This window comes from Helianthus annuus, chromosome 12 (genome assembly GCF_002127325.2).
Source record: "Helianthus annuus cultivar XRQ/B chromosome 12, HanXRQr2.0-SUNRISE, whole genome shotgun sequence".
Lineage (NCBI taxonomy): Eukaryota > Viridiplantae > Streptophyta > Magnoliopsida > Asterales > Asteraceae > Helianthus > Helianthus annuus.
The window spans coordinates 64,098,214-64,122,080 of record NC_035444.2 but is presented as its reverse complement, the minus strand read 5'-3'; the positions used below and the strand labels follow the sequence as shown (position 1 = coordinate 64,122,080).

General features: G+C 32.5%; 1 long non-coding RNA gene and 1 pseudogene across 1 annotated transcript; one reads left to right on the top strand and one right to left on the bottom strand.

Annotated features, from left to right (window-relative positions):
- The first annotated feature begins 1,425 nt into the window (after positions 1–1,425).
- Positions 1,426–4,458, top strand: LOC110895154. Its single transcript, XR_004875202.1, has 5 exons — positions 1,426–1,630; positions 2,054–2,280; positions 2,783–2,973; positions 3,544–3,687; positions 4,089–4,458. It is a non-coding gene; the product is annotated as an uncharacterized LOC110895154 (long non-coding RNA).
- Positions 4,459–9,654: 5,196 nt separating this feature from the next.
- LOC110892996 lies at positions 9,655–10,667 on the bottom strand (annotated as a pseudogene).
- Positions 10,668–23,867: the final 13,200 nt, after the last annotated feature.

Below are 23,867 nucleotides of genomic sequence, written 5' to 3'. Positions count from 1 at the left end.
TTTTATCGTTCATTATTTATTATGTTGTCTCATATTATCTCTTCTTATGTTTAGTATAAGTTAGGGTTAAAGATTGTTTAATTGTCTGTTTTTTTGTTGGTGATTTAATATAAAGAATTTTGTTTTTGAGTCTTTTGGTTTCTTTTATCATCTTTAGTTAAGCGTACTTCACAAGGCCGTCTTTGAGGGGGTGTGGGGTGGGCGACGGCACGGGGCCCAAACTCTTCAGAGGCCCAAATTTTTTTAATTTTGTATATAATTTACGTTGTATAAGCTGGAATATATATATATATATATATATATAGGATTAGGATCATGAGTGAAAAACTTCTTGAGAGTGAACTAAGTGAACTAATCTTGGCCCTTGATCATTTTTTAGATTAAAAGGGCAAGATTGACATTAGCCAAGTACTTTTAATTAAAATCCCTTAATTTTCTCCTCTCTTAACTCTCTCTCTCTCTCATTTTTACTTATTTCTCTATTATTTTAATTATAAGAGATTGAAGGGCTAATATTTTTTTTTAAATAAACTGTTATGTTCCTCTTAAAATTAAATATTAAACCTAATTAAATTATTTAGTAAATAAATATATAGATTATATAACTAAACACTTGAAGAACTGTTAGGATTTGTTAATTTTGTTGGTTTATAAACTGTTTTCTGATCTATAAAAGGGAACAAAACCTGCAATCTGACTTTTAGATGTTAAAACTAAATTTATATGTATATGTGTATGTAGTATAATATGTATATATATAACATCTATTTTACACCATTTAAAACACAATGAAAAAGAAAAAATAAAAAAATTTGAAAACTGTGACGTCTTTTGAAGAGGATTGAGAAACCACACGTCCATAGATTTGAAGTTTTGTGAGACCACATGTGGTGGGGCGCAAACCTCTCTCAAAGCGTCTTAAAAACGTGGGGGAACACTGTACCCTCGGGTGTTTTGGGCCTTTTTTGACTGGTGGTGCTACCACAAAGCGCCGCATGAGGAGTGGACTTTGGTCAAAATAACCATGGTCAAACGGCTAACTTTAAAAAAACCCAGTTTTTGTTTTAAAAATCTATACTATATTCGCACTTTCGTACCATGTTATTGTACTATGATATTTCCTACGAATAACGAGAGTCTCGTTATTATATATTTTGTAATTATTTTTTACAAAAGGTGAACCTAATTCCTACAGATCTTATATTGAAGACAATAGAAAGGTATACCATTTGACGTTAATCTTATTATCGGGTTACTTGGCATGTATGTATACTAAAATATCTATCGGAGAAGCATTATAAACACTTTCTTTTACCTTTATATTTAATAAACTTTCTTTCATATTATTTCTTTTTTTGTTTAATCTATTTTAGACAAAGTGGTGTCCCACTTTTGTTCAATAGGTTAAATAGTTATTAATATTACAAAGATTTGATTATTTGAACAATCTTTTACATGATTAATTTCAAAGTGACACCAAAGAACCTTTCTTCTTGTAATTTTCTTTTTTTGTTATCCGATGCAAACCCAGGTGAATCAGAGGATGATAATGATAGGGGAGATGATGTAGAAGAAGAGCCGCATGAAGAAAATAACGCATTCTTTGACACTCCGAACTTTTTACCATCAGGTTCTTACAGAAGTAGCGTGTCTTCACATCTGATGATGAAGATCTTCAATTTAATGAACTTAAATTTTATGCTTTGATCAAATCAGTTGGTACTGATGTATAATCATATGCATACACCACAATCTGTTATTTATTTGATTAATTATAATGGATAAATCAATGATGTGAACAACAAAGTTTCTTACGGAAATTGATGGATTTGTTTACAGTAGTCCAAGATTAGGAAAATAAGGAAATTGATGGATCATTTTTTGTTACGGTCAACTTTATTTGGCATGAACACCGATGAAAAAAGATTGGCGGTGATTACAGTTTTTCACGTATCATATAATTATATCATTTATATTATTTAACCCCCTGTTTAACTTAAACTAAATTTTATTTGTTGAGGGTTATGATTATGATTATGTTATGATTTTTCAGGTGAACTATTCCCGAAGCCAAGGCTACGGCAGCCACAAGTGTGTTATGATTCATAATTTGATGCAAATTTGATCTATGGTTGAAGTTTTCTTTTAATTTGTAACAATTTGTTAAGTAGCAATGCGTTGATCAAAGATAGTCAAAACATTCAGATAAATGGACGACGAATCCGAAGTTTTTGGGGAATGCTAAGTGGAAGTTTCGGCAGATTCAAGTGGCGTATTCTGGTAAGGGTTGGTTTAGTTCAACTCAAATGTTAGAAACACAGTATTTTGGGTTATAAAACAGATGTTAGAAATAAAACAGTGTTTGAAACCACTGTTGGGTTAAAACAGTATTTTGAAACCACTAATGGGTCAAACAGATGGATGAAAACAACTGTTTGAAACCACTGTAGGGTTAAAACAGTTTTAAACAGTGTTTTGAAACCACTTTTGAAACCATTGTTGGGTCAAACAGATGGATGAAAACAGCTGTTTGAAACCACTGTAGGGTTAAAACAGTGTTTTGTGGAGAAAACAGTGGTTGAAACCACTGTTGCGTTAAAACACTTGTTTGACTTTGGTCAAACAGACTTTTAAACCACTAAAAGAGTGCTACCTGGCTAGAATATGAGATCATCGAGGTGGATGAATCTGACCCTGAGTCTGATTCTAAAATATCAAACATCCGAGTTATATTGATTTTAATGTCTGGTTAGTGTTAGTAACTGATTTGATTTCATTTTAGACTGGATGACAGTTTATCGGCTAGCTCACCGGAATCTTCTATTGATGAACCTTCCAGAAGCAAACAAGCTGAGTTGGTAGACGAACAAAGCTCTGGTTCAGTTTCTCCCGGTTCAAGGACATCTGAACCACAATTGACTGATAAGGTCGAGTCATCAAGCCCACAAAACATGGAAAACTACACCAATATTGGTATGTAACTTTTGTCTTCATCTGATATTGTAAAGCCTCCGTCTTCGCTGTAGAAACCACAGTGTACAGATGCGGTTTCATTCACCTGTATTATCAGTTATTAATAAAATTATTAATGAAATAAGCCAATGATAATTACAGGTAGCAAAACTTGAGTACAAAGATTGCCTTTGGTTAAAAATGCTGACTTCTGGATGTGTTTGTGTTACTTGCAAAATGCTGGAAATGACTTAATCTTTAGGTCATGTCTGTTTTTAGTAAAATTTATATCGAAATGACGAAAACGAGAGATAATTTGGCGGTTATTGTTGAAAGTCTTAGGATTTTGAGGTTTGTAATTTGGGGATTTTGTGTTTGTCAGATAATTGATGGTTTTGATTGTGATGTTGGTGATAAAAAGCGGTGCAAAATTATTCGGATCATTCGTAAAGTACGACTAATATTCGAATAATGTTAACCAAGTCGTACAAAGTTATTCAAACGACTTGTAATTAGTGGGATAGGTGTAATCCTGTTATCTTAACCTGTTATTTTTGGTTCTTTTTATGAACTATTTGTAAGTACAACCAGGATAAAGATTTCGCAGACTACTCAATTGCACAAGAAAAATAAATGTTGACATTAATGAGCAATTGGAATTATCTGAAGCAATTTGTGAGGAAGATGCTTGCAATAATACTCGACTGAATTCTAATAAGTTGGCTCAAAAGCAAGGTATAAGTACTCACTGTCTTAGTGTGGTGTTTAGGATTTGCTTTTTTTAGTGCTTATTCCTTATTAAATAAGCAAATTCAAGAGAGTATATGCCCGGTCAAAGCATTTAAAACCGTTTTATCTTACCGTATGATGATATCAAGTGTTTACTATCATGTTGTGGCATTCAGCCTTGGTTTAAAAAAAGTGATTATAAATCAGTGATGAGGCTTAGAATAGAAGTTAGAGAGAATGGACAAGTTGTAAATGATTACTTGATGAAAGGCATGAATGAATTGTGTAGGTTCGTGTGTGAACTATGAAGACCAGATTTGTTGTTTCAACTGTAGTTGTTGACAGCTGCGTTCTTAAGACATTGATGTTTGCTTAATATTAAGGTTTCTTTTTCCTTAATGCTGCAGAATCAAGTCATGCGCGTGAAGAATGATGACACTAGGAACCGCTTTTTGGATGGCTACAACCTAGGAACATTATGTAACTGAAAGCAAAGCCTGACATAGGCCGTAACGCCTATCACCATCGTGTACCACAGATATACAATAGGGAAACATCATTTCTACAACTTATCTTCGTAACGCAGCTGGTGTTAGTAAGATAGGTTATTTATGAATTGATACAACAATATTTTGTATACACCAGGTAGAGGTAGATAGGGTAGGTAATGTTAATGAAACCCACCAACTTAATGTAACAAGCATCGGGCTTTCATCCATTGTAATATATATAGCAGATCCCCGCCGAATGTGTGTGTCTGCTGGTGATGATAAAATAAGCTATAATGGAAAAAGAGAAATCTAATATGGATCTTTTCTTTTCTCTAAAAACGACCCGTGTTTGCACACGAGTCTTACCGCTAGTCTAATTCTAATAAAAGATTCTCAATAATGCCACATGGCATTTTCTCCATCAATTCATTAATATTAATGATATTATTAATTAATTAATATCTAATTCTAATTTATAATTAAAAAATATATAAATTATCTATAATTTTAAAACCTTTGATTTTATTACTTCTTCAAATGGATAAGCATAATCACACATGACATTTTCTCCATCAATTCATTAATATTAATGATATTATCTAACTTATAATAAAAGGCTCCAAATAATACCACATGGCATTCTTTACTTCAACCTCATAAATTTTATTTATAATTATTTAATAAATTTCTTTTAATATTAATATTAACATTAATAACTAATATACACTAGGGAGAACACCCGTGCGATGCACGACATGCATAATAGTTATTGTTTTTTTCTGGAACGACAGGGGGAAGGGTTGTAACTAACATAATAGTTATTGTCTTTATTTTGCCTTTTGAGACCACGCTATAACGGGTTAAACAATACAGGGGGAAGGGTTGTAACTAACATGTTAACAACTTAATTATATCAAACAAAGTAAAACCACATAATAATTGTTGAGATATAATAACCCAAAAAGCAAAGTAAGTAATCTGTAGTAGCAGTGTATGCAAGACAAAGACGCATATAAAGAGGCATGCTAAAACTTTATTAAACCATGGATCGTAATTTGTTCTGTTAGCATAACTCGTGTGCCAAAAAAAAGGGGGAAAAGATGTCTTCCAAAATAAAAAAACATGAAACATAAATGGAAAAACGTAGTAGCTGTCGCACGCCTCCCTGTCTTATTGGATAACACATGGACCGAACTTTAGTTAACGCATGGCACTCTCATCCCCAATCCCATCACCAGTCGACTGCCTGCAGTGAATTAACAAAAGCAAGACCGTTAAAAAGTGGTAGGTTATGCATTTTTTTATCTAATGTATGGAGCCTAACTAAGAATAAAGTCAAATGAAACTGTTAAATGGACTTTGGTATTACAAGAAGGTTTCAACGGTGCATGTCATTTATATACACTGTGATACATGAGTTAATGCTAAAGGATAGCTAGTCTCCATATTAAAAATTTGACATTTAGTAATGAAATATTGAAAATATAACATAGGCAGACAAAACACCTACCAATAGGCTTGTAAATTAATAAAAAGGTACGGTGGACCATTGGGCGGAATATATATATTTTTGTTACAGAGGAAAGTTTTCTTATGCTTGTTTATTTAATAAACAAATGAATATGAATAATTTGTTTTCACTCAATTAAGGGAACGAATACGAATATATGTGTCATGATATTCGTTTATTTAACACTATAAAAGTGAAATCTAAAGGTGTATGTTTGTGTCCAAACGGTGTACCTTTCATGTGGATCATCGCCAACGTTCTCTTCTGAATCCGAATCTGTATAAGTAGTCCTGCGAAGGAAAGAACGGGAACTTTTCTAGACGATTTAAAAAAGCTATAAGCTTGCTTAAAAAAAGCTAGGCGAAACATCTCCTATGAAGCAAACTACCAAAACTATTTTGAAGTCAAAATCAATGATAAACCGAGATATACCTTATGGTCGTTTCAATGTGCTTAACTGGTGTCGGTATCGACACTACCCCATTGTCTTTATTAGGGAGCGAAGGAGGTGTTGAAGAACCAACGCACCCACAACCATCTCTGTCTGGAAGAACATTCTTGCAATTAAAGCTTTCAAAAGAACCATGATCATAGTACGTACATGAATCAAGCTGGAGGGTCTGATTCACACGCCTTGCAAATGAAGTAACCGTCCTCTCTTGTCAGCCCCTTATGACACCTGCTACTGGAACACGCGAAAAGATACCAGCTGTTCTTGGTTCTAATAGACGTAATCTCCACAACGTTCCGGAAAAGGATGACCTATAACGAACAAAATAATAGGGGTAGTTTAGCGAGGTAAACGGGGTGGGTGGGGAGAATGTATGGATAGTGTCTTCACACATGGTAGGTCCATGGGTAGGTTACGTCGGGGAGGCTAATCCCTATTATCGCACACTCGGCAGGTCAAACAGTTCTGTCGACCAGATCTATATCCTAGTATGACCTAAAATCCAAAACCCTTACGTAAAAGTCAAACCCCGTAAATCCAACGTTTCCAGGTATTAAGCTAAACCCTCTCAATCTAAAATGATTCCAGCTTTGCTGGAGGTGACGTCGATTCCAGGTACTAAAAGGCCTCATTTTGGTTCAATTCAGTATCAATTTTCTCTAGTCAGTTCTATTTTAAAACCAAAATTTGTGGTTGTTTTAAGATGGGTTCTTCTTTCTCTCTCTCACTCCACTAAATTAATAGTGGTTGGTGTTTAAGGATTATTAACCGATGATAATTGATGGTGATTACGTATGATTATATAAAATGTTTATTCAAAATAAGGAGAAAAATAAACATAAACTTGCCACCCACCCTCCTTGACCGGTTGGAAATTCTTGAAATGTTGACTTTTCATACACTACTTTTCTAATCTTGGTTGGCTGGCCACCAACTGGCATATTCACAAAGAGAGTTTGATAATGAATCCCTTCATTATGTCTTTTTGCGTTTACATACTCACAATTTAGACCATTAAAATGAATTACCTAATGATTTATTTTTTCTTTTCTAATTCCACATAGAAAGTGGTTTATATACAGCAAATCGACATCAACTGGTGGGGATGGGCGTTTATGATTTTAAACTAACCAATTATAATTCACATTTCAGTTTTAAATTAGTTATAATATCTGTATTGTTCTGTTAAAACAGGTTAGTTATATCAGTTATTAGAAAAAGCACATTTCTGAATTATGAGTTGAGAAACTGGAAATTTGGATTGATTTCAGTTATGTTAAGGGTGGAGACGAATGGCAACAGCCAGTTGGCATACATACCTTCTTTTTAGATTTGTCGGCACGGACCCTGTCCACAAGCTCTTGTAGCGTACCAACACAGACCACATCCTCGGTGATTGGATCACTAGTATCTCCAACGGCAACACAGCTGGGAATCATAGTTGGATATTCAGCCAGAGCGACAAACGCATAAAAACAGATAATTAAAGTGTATGTGACCAAGGTTGTACCAGTACCTAATGGATGTCTTGAAAGTTTGGAGGGCGGGTACCTCGGGCGAATCAATGATCATAGTTGACGATGAGCTGGAAAAACCAAGGGCGCCTGCGTTGCGCCAAGGAAGGTAAGGGGTTTCGAAGTAACACGCATAATCATAGACGCATCAGGAAAGCAACCGTGCCTAAGTAAAACTTTGCGCTCATGGAAGTCAAGATTAGAGAATAGACAGCGGGGTTTTGTTCCTTCTTCTTGAGCATAGCATCACCCAGCTGACCCCACAACGTCACTCTAACTCCGCGCTTGCTGTGAAATTTATAAAAAGGCTAAAAAGTGAGATTTAACCAAGCAAAAGTAAAAGACCAAACGGGCAATAAGGATGGGATACTTACCGTTCATTTCTTAGGTTGAACTCGACCGTGCGAGCACCCGATGCTTTCACAGACTACGGCCCCACCTCAGTAACATATCCTACAACATCTGCAACACAATGTTTAAAAAGGACACAACAATCAGGGGCCATTCAAAAATGGGACCACAAAGAGGGGGGGACCAGGCTAAGTTGCGGGACTTTGTGGCGAAGCTATCGAGTTCACGATAGTAAAACCCTGATTTAATTATATTCTCAATGATATTCAGCATCTCATCAGCCACACCACGTAATTTAACAGTAAGATTCAACACAAAACTACATGTTATTAATTTGATAGCAATTACTTTAATACATAAATTCTTCTATGTCATATTTAGTAATCAGTTTACATGATTAATGTAGCAGCAACATTAATATATGTTAATCAATTACGCTACATAAATTCTTCTATGCCGAAAGTGGGATGTCACAGTGATACATAAGTTTTCCTATATCATTCATTAGTAATCAACCGATCATATCTGGTAGCAATAGTAATTTTACAGTGTTTTAAGGCGTTACGAATGTCGGTATTGTGTTAGTGACGGAAGGACTTGATGGGGCGGCCATTTGCATATTGACAAATTGACACACTTTAAATTGACAAATTGACATACTTTAAATCTACTTGCTTAATCAAAATAAAACATCTTGTAATAAGAATTTATAAAGTTTTTTCTAAGAAATATTATTATTCACCATACCTACAAAAACTTGCTCTCAGTTGGTTGGAGGTCCTCAAACGTCGCAAGTAAGAACGGGTAGCGCGTAAAGGAACCACTGGCATCGTCAACCTTCTTCACAATCGTGGAACCATTTAACCCAATAACAAAGGGGCTGTCTTTCAGAATCCGGTATTAATCGGTGTTCTGTACCGTAAAACCCTTGAGTAAATATATCCCGCCCTCTTTGAGTTTGTCAAAGAAGTAGTGCGCAATGTTATTTCTTGCAGTACAATGCATCACACCTCCCTGTGCAAACCAAACAGCATAATTTCAATAACAACGAAACCGGTAAAAAGAAAACAGAAGGGGGGTTAAAAGGGTGAGACTTACCTTTTTATCACTGACGACATAATCGGTGCTCATGTAGCGTCCATTGACACTTGTGACATCCCACTTTCGGCAAACCATAACTGTGATGGGGCCGGTACTCCCTTCACGAAGGTCAGCAAGGGCCATCTGGCAGCCAACACCACTTCCCGATGTATTCATATTAAGGGAGCTGGACATGTTAGTAGAGTAGCAAGGTTGAATATGTACCTACAACAATAGAGAAGGAGATATAATAGACATTCAGACCATTCACCTCCCTAGAAAAAACCTTAGAATAATCAATGCAATTGAAAAATCCTATTAATTGCATTTAATTTACTTAAGCATTTGAAAAGTCACATTGATGGCGAGGATAGTTGTTACCACTTTGCCTTTTGGCTAATAAGATTACTTTGCCTTTTGGATTTTCTAATTCAAGAATTCGAATTCTTAAGAGTTATTGAGAGGATATGATATTGGCTAATAAGAATACTTGAATTAGAAAATCCGAATTTGTCATGTTCAGTATAACAAATCCGAATTGGTTTTTATAAACACATGTAAATTATTTAAAAAAAACTAAAGAAGAAGAGTTGACTGTTTACCAGAATGGCAACCATGTTCAAATTCATTGATAAGCTCCTGAACACTTGTAAGATCAGCAGTTTCTTTCGGATTTCTCCTTTGCCAGATTGAAGACCTGCAGTCAGGCGACAGTACATGCAAGTGTGAGCCCATGAGTGTTTATTTGAGAAAAAAAAAAGTGTTTTCTATAAATACTTCAATGATTATTATAACCTCAAAGAATTCAAACCACAGTTTTTTCAAGTTGCCTAGAAGGCCTTACTTGCATGTAGGCATGCAACCTTCCAGAAGGATCCTGTGAATCCGTCCGCACCATTTTATATGCATATACTTTTTGGGGCCCTTAAAATAAATACAAAAAGAAGTTAGAATATTAAGAGATCCATGTACAGTTATAGAGCTAGAGCGATATACATCAAAAATCAAAAGGAAAGAGTAACAATTTGCATACCGGGATTTGATATGTTTATAGGAGAAGCTTTGTTTGCAGCTACTTTACTGGATGGAGAGCTATCCACTGCCTGTTCACCACATAAAATAAAAACCACAATCAATATAATATTATGTAACCTGATATAAATTCAGTTATTCACAAACTAAAAATGTAATAATAAAAGACTACTCACTACATGTTCTTGATACGTGCTCGAGTCGTTGAAATTTCTTAGCTTCGATTCTATTGTTGACTGTATTTTCTCAACAATGACCTCCTGGTTCAAAAGGCTCACCTGCATGAATATTATAGGTTATGAGTTTTGGAGTCAAAAGGATTATCCATCACTTAATAAGATAAAAAATCTAAAGATGATAAAAAATGAAATAGCATAGAAATTACGCAAGAAACAACATTACCTCTCTCTTTATGGGATGCACATTAACATCAACGTGTTCAGGAGGTAAGATAATTGACATATATACGAAAGGCTTTGATGCTTTGGCAGAGTTGCAACATATACAATTTCAATTGCCCTCTTCAGAGCAGTACACTCAACTAATCTTTCTGCAAAAAAGGGAAGTTATGTATAGATTCTTATTAGCCAATATCATATCCTCTCAATAACTCTTAAGAATTCGAATTCTTGAATTAGAAAATCCGAATTCGGCATGTTCAGTATAACAAATCCGACCCTAGTTGTCAACTATGGGCACGACCTCCTTTTCGCATTGATTTGTGTCACCAAGATCAAATATCTTCTCTCTAGATTTCAACTTTGAACGCTTCAAACCTAGCACAGATTACATGGTCCAAAATTCCAAATTAATATATACAAAAAAATATAGAAAGTTGGGGCCCCTTGGAAATCGGGTACCCAAAGCTTATGCTTTGATACACTTACCCTTGGGTCGGCCCTGGGCATAAAAACTAACCAGCATGCATCCTTAATACCTGTAGATTGACAAACAGAAGAACATGATGTTGTAAATACCAAATGCCATTAAAAATTCTGCTAGAGGTTGGCTGCTGACTTGCTAAAAGTGTACAGTACCAAATGAGAAGCGGAAGGAAAACATAAATGTCGAAGATTCTGACTTTGCTATTGCTCGTGTATGCAACTTGAATGCCGAATTCTAAACCAAACCACTTAACTGTGTATACTATAAAAATACTCAACATTTTATCACATTTGAAACTTTAACGTTGGATAAGTTATATAAAGAGGAAAGCTTCTCTTAAATAATCAGTATCCACACAATCATTTATTGTATTCGACAAAGGCTAGGAAAAACAGACATAAACGATACCTTAGCCTCGGCCACCATAGCCCCGGTGGTTCGGATCCAGTCACCAAGAATGGTCCCTCATCAAGATAAAATACATCAAAAAATCTGCCATGTATTTTTTCTTTATCAGCCTACCCCAGCCCATTCGACCCACACCAAGATGTCTCGCTACTTTTGGGCTTGGTCCATACGGATTTGGGTCGAACCTGTGGAAACGTTACTTTTGCGGGTCATGTTCTTGTCAACCCAGCAGGTTCGCAAGTTGACCCGTTCAACCCATTTGTTTGTTTTTTTTAGAATTTTGACCAATTATAAAACTACATGAGGCGTGCATCATGTACCATCTGTGTACAACTAAACTAAATAAGCTTCATTTACGACCATAAGCTACATCTCTCTCATCTGTTTAACATATCAACCTATTTATCAAGCAAACCTTTCATAATTTCTTCTTCTTCTTTGACCGTAACTACACGCCTCGCGAAGGCGCACCTATTTAAACCAAGCTAACATTTGATTTCAACAGTTGTGTACCAGGTTTCCTCACCTAGTTTAAAAGCATCCTTTTCAAGTTAATAACTTAATACCAAAGACATTTACAAAGTCTTAACTCTAATTCTCACTCCCTCAAGCCAAATCAAAGTCAACATGCAACTTCTAAGCGGCAAATAGTCAATTCTCATCTCTAAAACCTACAAAACTCCTTACGTTGCTTAAAAAACACCTAATAAACCACATCAGAACATAAACCCTAGGTCAGGTTAACAACAGATTCTAAAACCTAAACCTCCGATTCAAATTAACTAACATTCACGAACAATCAGAGATCGAACTCTACATATAATGAGCATAATAACAAAATCAATCAATTACAGAACACAAACTACAAACAAAATGAGCTAATCAACCTAGGGTTTCAAAATTATCATAACGAAGGTGAAGAACAGTGTACCTGATGATCGTTGTGAAGATTATTGCAATATCAGAGCATGAATTTGTTGAATAATTGTTGAATGTGATCGATTGTTGAAGATATTTTGGAGAAGATGAAGATGCAGTTTCGAGTGGAGGGATTTGGGGGAAATGTGGGTTTTGCAGGTAGCAGTTGTAACAATCCTTAAACACCAACCACTATTAATTTAGTGGAGTGAGAGAGAGAAAGAAGAACCCAATTTAAAACAACCATTAATTTTGGTTTTAAAATAGAACATATAACTAAACTTTAGAATATATATAGATATATCATTTGTTTTTATCCTTATCTTTATCTAAAATTAATAAATAACTTCAATCTTACAATTTAGACCCTTTGTTTTCTTACTTTTAACCCAAAGTTCTTCATCTTTTGCAATTTAATCCCAACTCTTTTTTTATTTTTAATTTTGGTCCACCATACTTATCATCTTTCCCTAGTTTTTCGTTTTATTCTAAATTTTGTAAGTTAATGCAACGCAACGTGCGTGTGGGGTTCAACATTTTTTTCGTATATTTTTTCCCGTTTGACTGGCCCGTCGCAACACATCTATTTTTCTCCGTTTAACAAGGACCAATGCGCAGTTCCTGGATTGACCTAGTTATTTTTTTCTATGTTTTACGTTTCGGTTTAATTTCTCTGCAACGAGCGTTCGTGATTCAAAGATTTCATGTCTGCTTTTCCCTCGGCATTATCTTTTTTCATTTTTATTTAATTTGTTTTTACGAGCTTTTCCGGTGTTGGTGGTCGCTGACAGTGGTCTAGCATTGGTACTACTTGACAGTCTTACAACAATCGCTGCAACGCAAGGGCTTAATACTAGTTAATTAATATCTAATTCTAATTTATGATTAAAAATATATAAATTATCTATAATTTTAAAACTTATGATTTTATTATTTTTTAAAATGGATAAACATATGGTTTAGTTTATGTTATCTGTTTTGCGTAACTCAAGTTTGAGAAAAAATAATTGCTATTATCTAAGAAACATGGTGTTACAGTATTAAAATATTATTTTTATAGTGTTACGTTATTAAAATGTTATCTTTTTAATTATATGCATCAATATTTCATATCAACATCACAAAAAATATGTAAAATAATAACACTCAGATTTGAGTTTATATATTAGAAATAATGTAGTGAAGTGATTATTTTAAATAAATATTTTGTGATGAATTTATCTTTTAATTCAAACAAAATTTAATTAATTAATAATTTTATTAATGAATTGAAAAAGAGAATAGTATATGACAATAACTGAAATTTTTTATTAGAATTAGATATACCATTACCCATCACAATCCATCTCCATCACCACCATTTTCAGCCACCAACTCTATCTCAATTAAGATTTAAGAGCCTTCTCATTATCATTCCAAAATTTTAAAGAAACCTTTATGTGTTCGTCGTTTTTTTTTTCAACTTCATCTCATTTCCCAAGATAAGGATGACATTTAAGAATTTTCTTCACATTCTTTACGTATCGTATCATAACATAATATAGAAATTTAATTGTTATATAAATATATATTTTATGTATATCTAATTTTTATTACTAATGTAACAAATAGATATAAAGTATTTGCTTAAACACGTCATGTTAGGGTGATATGTGTTTATATCAAAACTTACTTTTAACATGTACAATATCAAGAATAATTCAAATTTTCTAATTATTATGTTTTTTGAATACAAACAATCTTATCATTCAACCCGTGTAGGACACGGGACTATAAACTAGTTACTAAAATATAGATATTTCTGTAAGCCGCCAAATAACTATTTTTTTAAGTCTTGAGTCTCCAAATAACTAAATAAACTTATTTTTTTGTTTACTTAAATACTTATATTTAAGTCTCAAAATCTCACAAAGTTAAATTTATATATATTAACATATTAAAAAAAGGGAAAAATAATGATAATATTTGCTTCTTATGAGTGATTTCTAAAAGTTTTTAAGTATTTAATGTAGTTAGATTGTTTCAATCATACAAATACAATAAAAAAAATAGGTGATATTAAAAAAAATCCAAGTTTTAGTTCTCAATTTTATATGTATTTTTTTTTCTTTACCCAAAAAATTTTATATGTATTTTAAATTGTAGTTTATGTTAACGAACTAAGTCAACTTTAATAAAAAAAAAAATGTGGTACCAAAAGAATATTTAAAGAACTAACTACACTTTAATTGAATTAACATTTATTAAATTATATAAAAAACTAACGCCCAATTGAAATGAAAAGGTTTTAAATCAACTTAACATAATTTAAAAGTGTCACATGAAACTTGATTTTCAAAAGATATATCTTGACGACTGTATTCGTTTATACATTATATTATATTATCTTCAACTAGTATGTAATACACAAATTTGTAATGTACGATTTTTTTTAAAGATACAGTTATATTCAAACTCTTTATTACCCAAGATTCTAACCTTATTCATGGGTAACTATTATTTTACTGTATTTATATTGAATCGTAGAAAACTTTACAACAAGGCAGAATAATATAACTTCATATACCCCAATAAACAAAAAACAATGATGACATGAGAAAATCTTTGGTTATATTAAATACCATGACACATGCATTTAACTAGTTGATTTTCTGCCTGCGCGTTACGGCGGGGACCCAATGACTGCAAAACGTGTGTTAGTAACGGCAAGCAGATACCGAATATCAAAACATAAATAAAAATATCGTGAAAAGCATAGTCACTCTGTCCTAAAAAAAACGATTTTAAATAACCTAATATATAATAATAGGACCCACACGTCCTACACGTTGGAAATTCGGTCGTTTTCAGTTCAGTTTTACGGTGCTAATACGTTAAAATATGGATGAACCCGGTATCGGTGACGGTACCGAAAGTACCGATCCGGAAAATCATGGAAATTAGGTACCGGCACCGAAAATGCTCGGTACAATACGGTATGGTATTTGAAGGTAAAAATCAATAAATACAGGTATGGTGCTAGACCGGTGTCGAATCGCAAGTAACGATTCTGAAAACGCCAAAAGGTGGGTACCAAATTGGTACCGAAAATGATTTGGTATAGTAAATTTGGTACCGATACGATATCGATTTGATTACAGGATTTGATACGATTTGTTCATCAATAATCTAAATATCCAAATTAATTTTACATGCTACAATTCATTCATTACAGAAAAAGACAAAAAATAAAGCAAAATAAGTTGTTGTGTATATAAAACCTCATTCAAACGAAATACAGTTTACTTACTGTGTGTATGAAAAGTAATCTAAACGGTGCAATTACTTGCATTGCTACATTGCTACAGGATTTGATGAGCTCGGTACCAACCGGTACCGAATATACCTGGTACGGTACGACTCGGTACCGGTACATTGATACGGTTACCTAAATCCCCAAAAGTGGGTACCGGTACCGAATATACCTGGTACGGCTCGGTACCGGTACTGGTACGAAAATACACCCGGTTGGGTAAATTTGATACTGTACCCGATACTAGCTCATTCCTTAGTGATGTTACTATTCATTCAATTCTATTTTTATTACTATATTCATTCAATTTTTTTTACTATTCATTCAATTCTGTTTTTAACATATAGGTAAACTAGGTTAATGCCCGCGTAATACGCGGGCTTCAACCAAAACCATATTAAAACTCATATATAATCTAATATTCCATGATACGTCTGTAAAGTTTATTAATACATAGTCTTGTAGTTTTACATAAAAAAATTCTGTTGATTAATCAATATACACCGGTCGAGTAAAAAAGAAATTATCAAAATATGAACCAAATGTTATAAAATGTGAATGTATTATATAGTTGAAAATAAAGAACATTATATAAAAAACATAAGGTCATTTGTTCATATATAACAACTAATTATATAATTTTTTTCTAAAATATATTTTCAAATCAAGTGCTAAAAGGAACTAATGATTCATCACAAATTTGAATCAAATAATTTTACAGCATCAATACACAAATCATATTAAGTAATAATTGTTATAGAAAGTGGTTAAGAGCATGAATATCATCTAAACACTTGCTAGTTGCTTGAACATCTTGACAATTTGAGATCATTCGGTTTCTTCTTTGTACCTAATATGAACAAAATAAACGTCACACACAATGAATCTAGTCATATAAAAGAATTGAATTTACAATTGTAAGAAATCTATGAAATGAAAGGTAAATGAATAAAATAAAAATTAAATGTTCCAAGGACTTACATATCTTTTCACAAAAATCACAGATGAAACCTAGATGTAGATTAAGATGGCTATACAACTGAATTAATCCTGAAAGTTAAAAGAAATAATAAAACGAAAAAATCTGATATTCAACAGCAAGTAATGAATTCAGAAGATCAATAAATCAAACCCGAAAGTTGCAGCGTAATATAACCAAGCCTACCACACCCGACCCGGGTGACAACTTGTACACATCAAGCATCAACTTGAATGATCCAATAATATACACGATCCAAACCAAATGACCAGTTGTCCTCATCAACCATCAACCCGAAAGATCTAGCGTGATATATAACCAACCCGACCAGGATGACCAGTTGTATCCATTAAGCATCAAACAATCAATCTTGGCCCGTTTAGTACAAACAATTTTTAACAGAATAATCCAAACATAAAAACATATAAAAAAGATGCCAAAAAGAATATACCTTATTAATGTTCTTGTAAGGCTTCAAAATTTAGCAAATCATGAGAATTAGTCAAGGTATAAAATAAAGCATCTAAGGTGATCAAAACTGAACCGATCGATTTTCAAAATCAAAAAAATCCTAATTTAAACTTAATGTAACAATACATACAGGGTCAGCCAACACATTTCAGATGATACAGGTTTAGCCAAAACATTTATATTGTCAGACTGTCAGGCTCAGATTGTGCATAAAGATGACAACACCATGGCTGCAAGAGAGGTTGCATGAAGAACTGCCATCCTACGACCTTGCCATACCATAATGCTATCTTCATTCAAATTTTACTCTGATCTACAAAATCATCATAGCCTTTTGTTGAAAGGACAATAAAAATGCACATTAAATTCACTTTTTCATTCATCTTCAAAATCAACACTAAATGATTTGCTAAAGTAATTCAAATGATTTGAAAATGTCAGACCTCGCTTATTCGGGGAGACGGTTTCATGCAGGCATAGTTTTAGTCTCAGGTGAGAAGCATCTCATCAACATCATTGACTGAATATCCCTTAAGAGACATCGATCTAATTATCATCATCCAAACATCGATTACACCCAACGCTACCTTGACCAGCCGCGAACGGCAGCCAACAACGATTAGGGCATGTTGCAACAACACGGCATATCTACCCATCATAGCCTCATGTGACAAAAGCATCTGTGGTGATCAAAACTGAATCGATCAATTTTCAAAATCAAAAAAATCCTAATTGAATCTTCATGTAACAACACATACAGGGTCAATCAACACAGTTGAGATGATATAGGTTCAGGTAATAAAAAGAAACCCTCTGTTGTAGAAGCAACCAGTGAGAGAGTTTTGAAGGAACTTTTAAGAGGGGTCGGTGACATTGTCAAGGAGTTTCAGGAAATAATATCACTCCTCATTTGCTGACACTCCTCGACAACATCACCGACCCCTCCATGTTTCCTGCAAAACACTCTCACTGGTTGCTTCTTCAACAGAGGGTTTCTTCTTATTATTACCTTGAACATGTATCATCTAAACTGTCTTTGACACATCCTTTGTGTCTTCCTCTCTCTTTTAATAACTAACAACGTGACACGTAGGCAAATCCAAGCCATCCACAAATCTCCTTTAATAGATAGTATAGATTGTGAAAACACTACATGTAATAAAAATTAAAATATTAGAACTGGTTACTACTAAAAGGTAATCATAATATATAAAAGTGAACACTTGTAATTAGATAAAACATTAAATTCATTCAAATTGTAAAACAAATAGCAATTGAGTCATATCCCAATTACTTTGTATTAATCAGAAATCAACATATAAAAAAAACTAAATTTATATTAAGAAGTAAACAATTTGAAAATTTCCTTGAACAAATTAAAAGTAGTTACTATAAACAACAATATAAAAATTAACCTACATTTTAGAAAGCAAATGAGATTCAAACATACCTGCTCATCCATGCCCACCATCTCAATACCAAGGGTTTCTCCTTCTCTTTTTGGATTCACATGAATCCAAAGTCTTAACACATTAAACTTGATGGTAAACAGCTTGGACCTCCAATCAAGCTTGTTTAAGAAAGTAACACTGTTTCATCCATTGATTAAGAGATGAATGAAGTTAGAAAATGATCTGTAAGTGAATAAAATGAATAAATTAAGTAAATATATATACAAATTTCGTTTAGTTATTTTTTCCAAGTAGAAAAATCAGTTGAGTAATATAAAAAATTGATTCCGAATAACAAATTAGTATTTTTAGAAATGGATTGACATTTCTAAAAAAACTACAAATCTCAAAAAGATTATGCAACATCTTTATTCAATAACTAAAAAATGAAAGAAAAATCAATTATTTAAAACAACTTACAGATTTATATATGCTTACAGAAAAATCAATTATTTAAAACAACTTACAGATTATGCTAAATCTACACTATAAATCAATAGATGAAAACAACACAAAATGCAATACCACCACAAAAAAAATAACCACATAACATACATCAAATTTAATATTTAAAAGGTAAACTCCTAATGTAATAAGGATAAAAAATAAGGTTTGTGAATCCACATAAGAAAATTAAAACATGCCATATAATTTAAATAACGGTAGTTTAGTATTTTTGGTAATAGGTTGTAGTTAATTTCGCTTTTTTTAATTAAATTTAATTGACTAATTAATTATGGCATGAGTCTAATGGTTTTAAAATCTGTTTTTACTTTCCAAATTTAAATAAAACAACCTTAAGAATGTTTTATTAAAATATAAAAAAAACGGCCAGAAATATTTTAAAATTTTAAAAATGAAACATTAAAATTAAAAAATCAATTTGATATACATCATTATTTATACTGTATATCAAAAAACATTTCAATTATATTGTGTATAAACTTTAATTTAGTTAGACTTTCTAATTTATGAAATCAAAAAGTCAATTTCTATACATTATATAATACATTCCTACATAACTGATTTAAGTAACTTATAAATAAATACTAATAAAACAATTTGGTGCAAATTTCAAACATAAGTTTAGTGATTATGTTGTTGAAATTTTAATTTCTAAAATTTTTATTTCACTAAACAAACTTTTTTTTGTATAAAATAGTAGAGCATTTTGAATCAAACATTTTGTTATCTAGATATTCAATAAAGGTAACAAAAACTTTAAATTGATTTAAATTAAAGGTTTTTCTTTAAAAATAATATATTATCAATTATATAATTTAAAAAAGGAAAAAAAATAATACTAACTTTTATTTTTACATAATTTTTTTTTAAAAAGTGACGGTTTACTATAAAATTTGATGAAATACTACAGCTGGCACTAACCAAACAAATTAATTAAATGGTGTTAAATTTGATGAATACTTTACTTGATTCTTAAAGTAAGATACATACAATTTCGAACCATTAATTATTTCACAAAAACATAAAATATTAAGCAAAAACAAGTTGCAAAAACAGTAACATCAACGTCTAGTATCTATCATCCCATATGTTCAAAAACTAAGTGCTTCGGCCACACATATAAACGGCCCAAAAAAAGGATCAGCAACATCTAACATCACATATGTTCAATGTAACAACCACACCAAAAAACATACCTTTAAATGTATTCTACCAACCACACCAAAAAAAATACTACAAAACAAACCATGTACCTTCACCAAGTCAGTTATAAAGCAACATACCTTTACTTTTAACAAATACCATCTGAAACGAAGAACCATACACCAACCGTTTGACTCTAACAAACTCTCTCATACCGGTAATATTGAATCGCGGACAGCCTTGGGAGAACTCCTTACCAATAGCTACATCCCAAGTTAGACCAGCGCTGTCCTTGATGGTCAAATCCATCTTTCGATCCAAGCCATGAGTTTGTGCCCACTTCTTCTTAAGACGCTACAAATCAGAATATAAATGTTAATAATACATACAATTAAAACTGGTTTTCGTACAACTAATGATTTCAACTGGGTTCACTAAACATAAACTAATGGTATCAAGAATTAAATAATAAAAACTTACATAATGATTGTCAACAACAAAAGTAACCGGTACTTCGTCATCAACACTCTCTTGTCCACCAGCTGCAGCAACCGCATTAGGCACCTCATCATCAGACACTTCAAACACCTCATCACATGGTTCCTTTTTCATAACACAAAGTTCAGGCGGGTAAGTTAGAAGGGCAGACTTACAACTAAAAACACTCAAATCAAACGTATGCTTATTAAGCATTTCAAAAACCAACAAATGATCATCCGTTATCGACATCTCCTCCTTGATTCGACACCAACCTTTGGTAATATAAATCTCATGGTCTATAATTTCCATCCAAACCACCCATTTATGAGTCCTAGCAGAACGAACCAAAACCGGATCTGAAGGACAGGTATTCAGCATGGAGTGATGAACAAACAACCTGTTCACATACTAAACAAAGAAGCAAACAATATCAGGATCGATGGTATACACGAAATAGAAACAAATATATGAATGCAAGGATAAAAAAATTAAAAAATGTATATGTTAAAGTACCATGCAGTCGTCTCGGTCTTTAAAATCATTTTTAGGTTTGTAGTAGAAGTAGTTAGATGGAGCTAGAGAAATGTCTTGATAAAAGTGGAATAGCCAGAACGAAGATAAAGCTTCTTCATACTGACAAACAACCCATGAATCGTCAGGTAATTTCAATGACGTGACGACATCAAATCAGCCATTGTAAAAGAAATAGTCGCCTGCAAGTTTGAACACTTTGACTGGAAAGGTCCTCCCATCGAGGGTCCTGATGATTGCATTCTTCTCAGGATTGCCAAACTTCTTAATCCATTCACCATAACCAGCAGAAAGTTTCTGTAAAATGATAATGCAAACTCGTTAATGGCAATTATAATATGGGTGAATCTATGAATGCTTTTAATGACTATACAAACCAACGATTTTTTGTCGCTCTTCCACACACGGGCAGCAAATCCGTACACCATCTCGCCTACAAAAGATGTATGGTAATTGATAAAATAATCTTTGATTATTAAAAGATAACAATCCATATGAATATACTTTTCAAATAAGATTCCAAATGTAAACAAAAAACAACATAATTCGATGTTTAATTGTCAACAATAACTTCAAACAGGGGCTTTGTTAATCAAAAGTTGTATAAAAAAACTTTAAATCAAACCAACATATTTTTTGTGAAAAAAATGCCAAACAGACAACATAAATTGAATATTTAACTAAAATTTATTCACTAAATTAATATTTAACACTAATATCGTCAATTAACAACATAGACATGCGTCATAAAACATTTAAAAGTTACCAGCTCAAATATGATCAATGATATAGAATGTGTAGTATAATAATCAAATAAAAAATTTAGCAATCCAATATGAAAAACAATAATGTACATACATTGATCAATATACATTCATCAATTATGAAGTGCTGGAATCATATAAGAAATTCAACATCAAATTGAACATGAGTACAGCTGATGTTAACCATACATAAATAGCACATGAAAACAGTAATTGTAACCTTAATACACAAAAAGCTTCAAACATAGAATAACATAATGACTAAAATAACAGTATATCACAGTTTTTCAACAACATAATCACTAAACTAACACATCATACTGCATCGAATAAAACTTCCAACATAGAAAACAGTTAGTTATTAACGACTTTATCTTGGTAATATGATGATCAGATTTCAAAATTCAAACATATAGAACTGCAAATCCTTAATACACAAAAGATACATACACGAACTTCAAAAACATCGATTGTAAACCCTAATAAACAAACGGTAAAGTAAATCAAATATCAATAGGCTACCATAATCCAACCAACAGAGATTAAAACAAAACATACAACAAACTGCATCGAACAAAACTTCAAGCTTCCTTTAGGGTTACTTATTATCAGATTATAAACTATTTTAAATCTGAAGATCCCTAAAACAAAAAATTTATATACACGAACTTTAAAAAACCCGATTATAAACCCTAACAAAGAAATGGTAAACATAAACAACATCAAATAATCCAACAAACAGATATGAAAACAAAACAAAGAAATCAGAAACAATAAATCAAACCAAAAGGAAAATGCATGTAAAGGAAGAACAATCGATCAATAGAATGATTAAAAAACAGTAGATGATTAACTGAATATCGTTCGAAAACATTGATCAATATACATTCATCAATTATGAAGTGCTGGAATCATATAAGAAATTCAACATTAAATTGAACATGAATACAGCTGATGTTAACCAACCAATTAGAGTACATGAAAACAGTAATTGTAACCCTAATAGAATAAAAGCTTCAAACATAGAATAACATACTCACTAAAATAACAGTATATCACCGTTTTTCAACAACATAATCACTAAAGTAATACATCATACTGCATCGAATATAACTTCCAACATAGAAAACGGTTACTTATTAATGACTTTATCTTGGTAATATGATGATCAGATTTCAAAATTCAACATATAGAACTGCAAATCCTTAATACACAAAACATACATACACGAACTTAAAAAAAGTCGATTATTTACCCTAATAAACAAACGGTAAAGTAAATCAAATATCAATATCAATAGGCTACCATAATCCAACCAACAGAGATTAAAACAAAACATACATCAAAATGCATCGAAGAAAACTTCAAACTTCCTTTATAGTTACTTATTAACAAATCATAAAACCCGATTATAAACCCTAACAAAGAAACGGTAAACAAAAACAACATCAAATCGGCAAGGATAATCCAACAAACAGAGATGATGAAGATATCAGAATCATTACCCTAACATATCCAGCAAATCCGTATAAGAAATAGATCTTCAAATCATATAAACAAACAATATAATATCGGCTTTCAAAACCCTAAGAAAAAAGGAATAAACTAATCGGTCTTCAAATCATGTACAATAAATTCATACATCATCACATAACAGTAAATACATAACAAATCAAAGTAAAACAAACCATTCAAACAGATTCGATCAATAAGATTATTAAGAAGATATCGGAATCATTACCGTCGATGATGATGACTGTTGAATATTTGAAGATTGATTAAAACTCCTTGCACAGGATCGATTGAGAACGCATGAATAGGAATCGGCTATTAGGGTTTATTTGAACGACTTGGGATAATAAGAGAGAGAGATGAGAGTGCGTATGTGAGAAGCAATTGAATCCCCATCAGAGACCAATGCTACTTGTCAAATTATTTGAGTCTAGCCACATCATTGCTTATGTGTATGC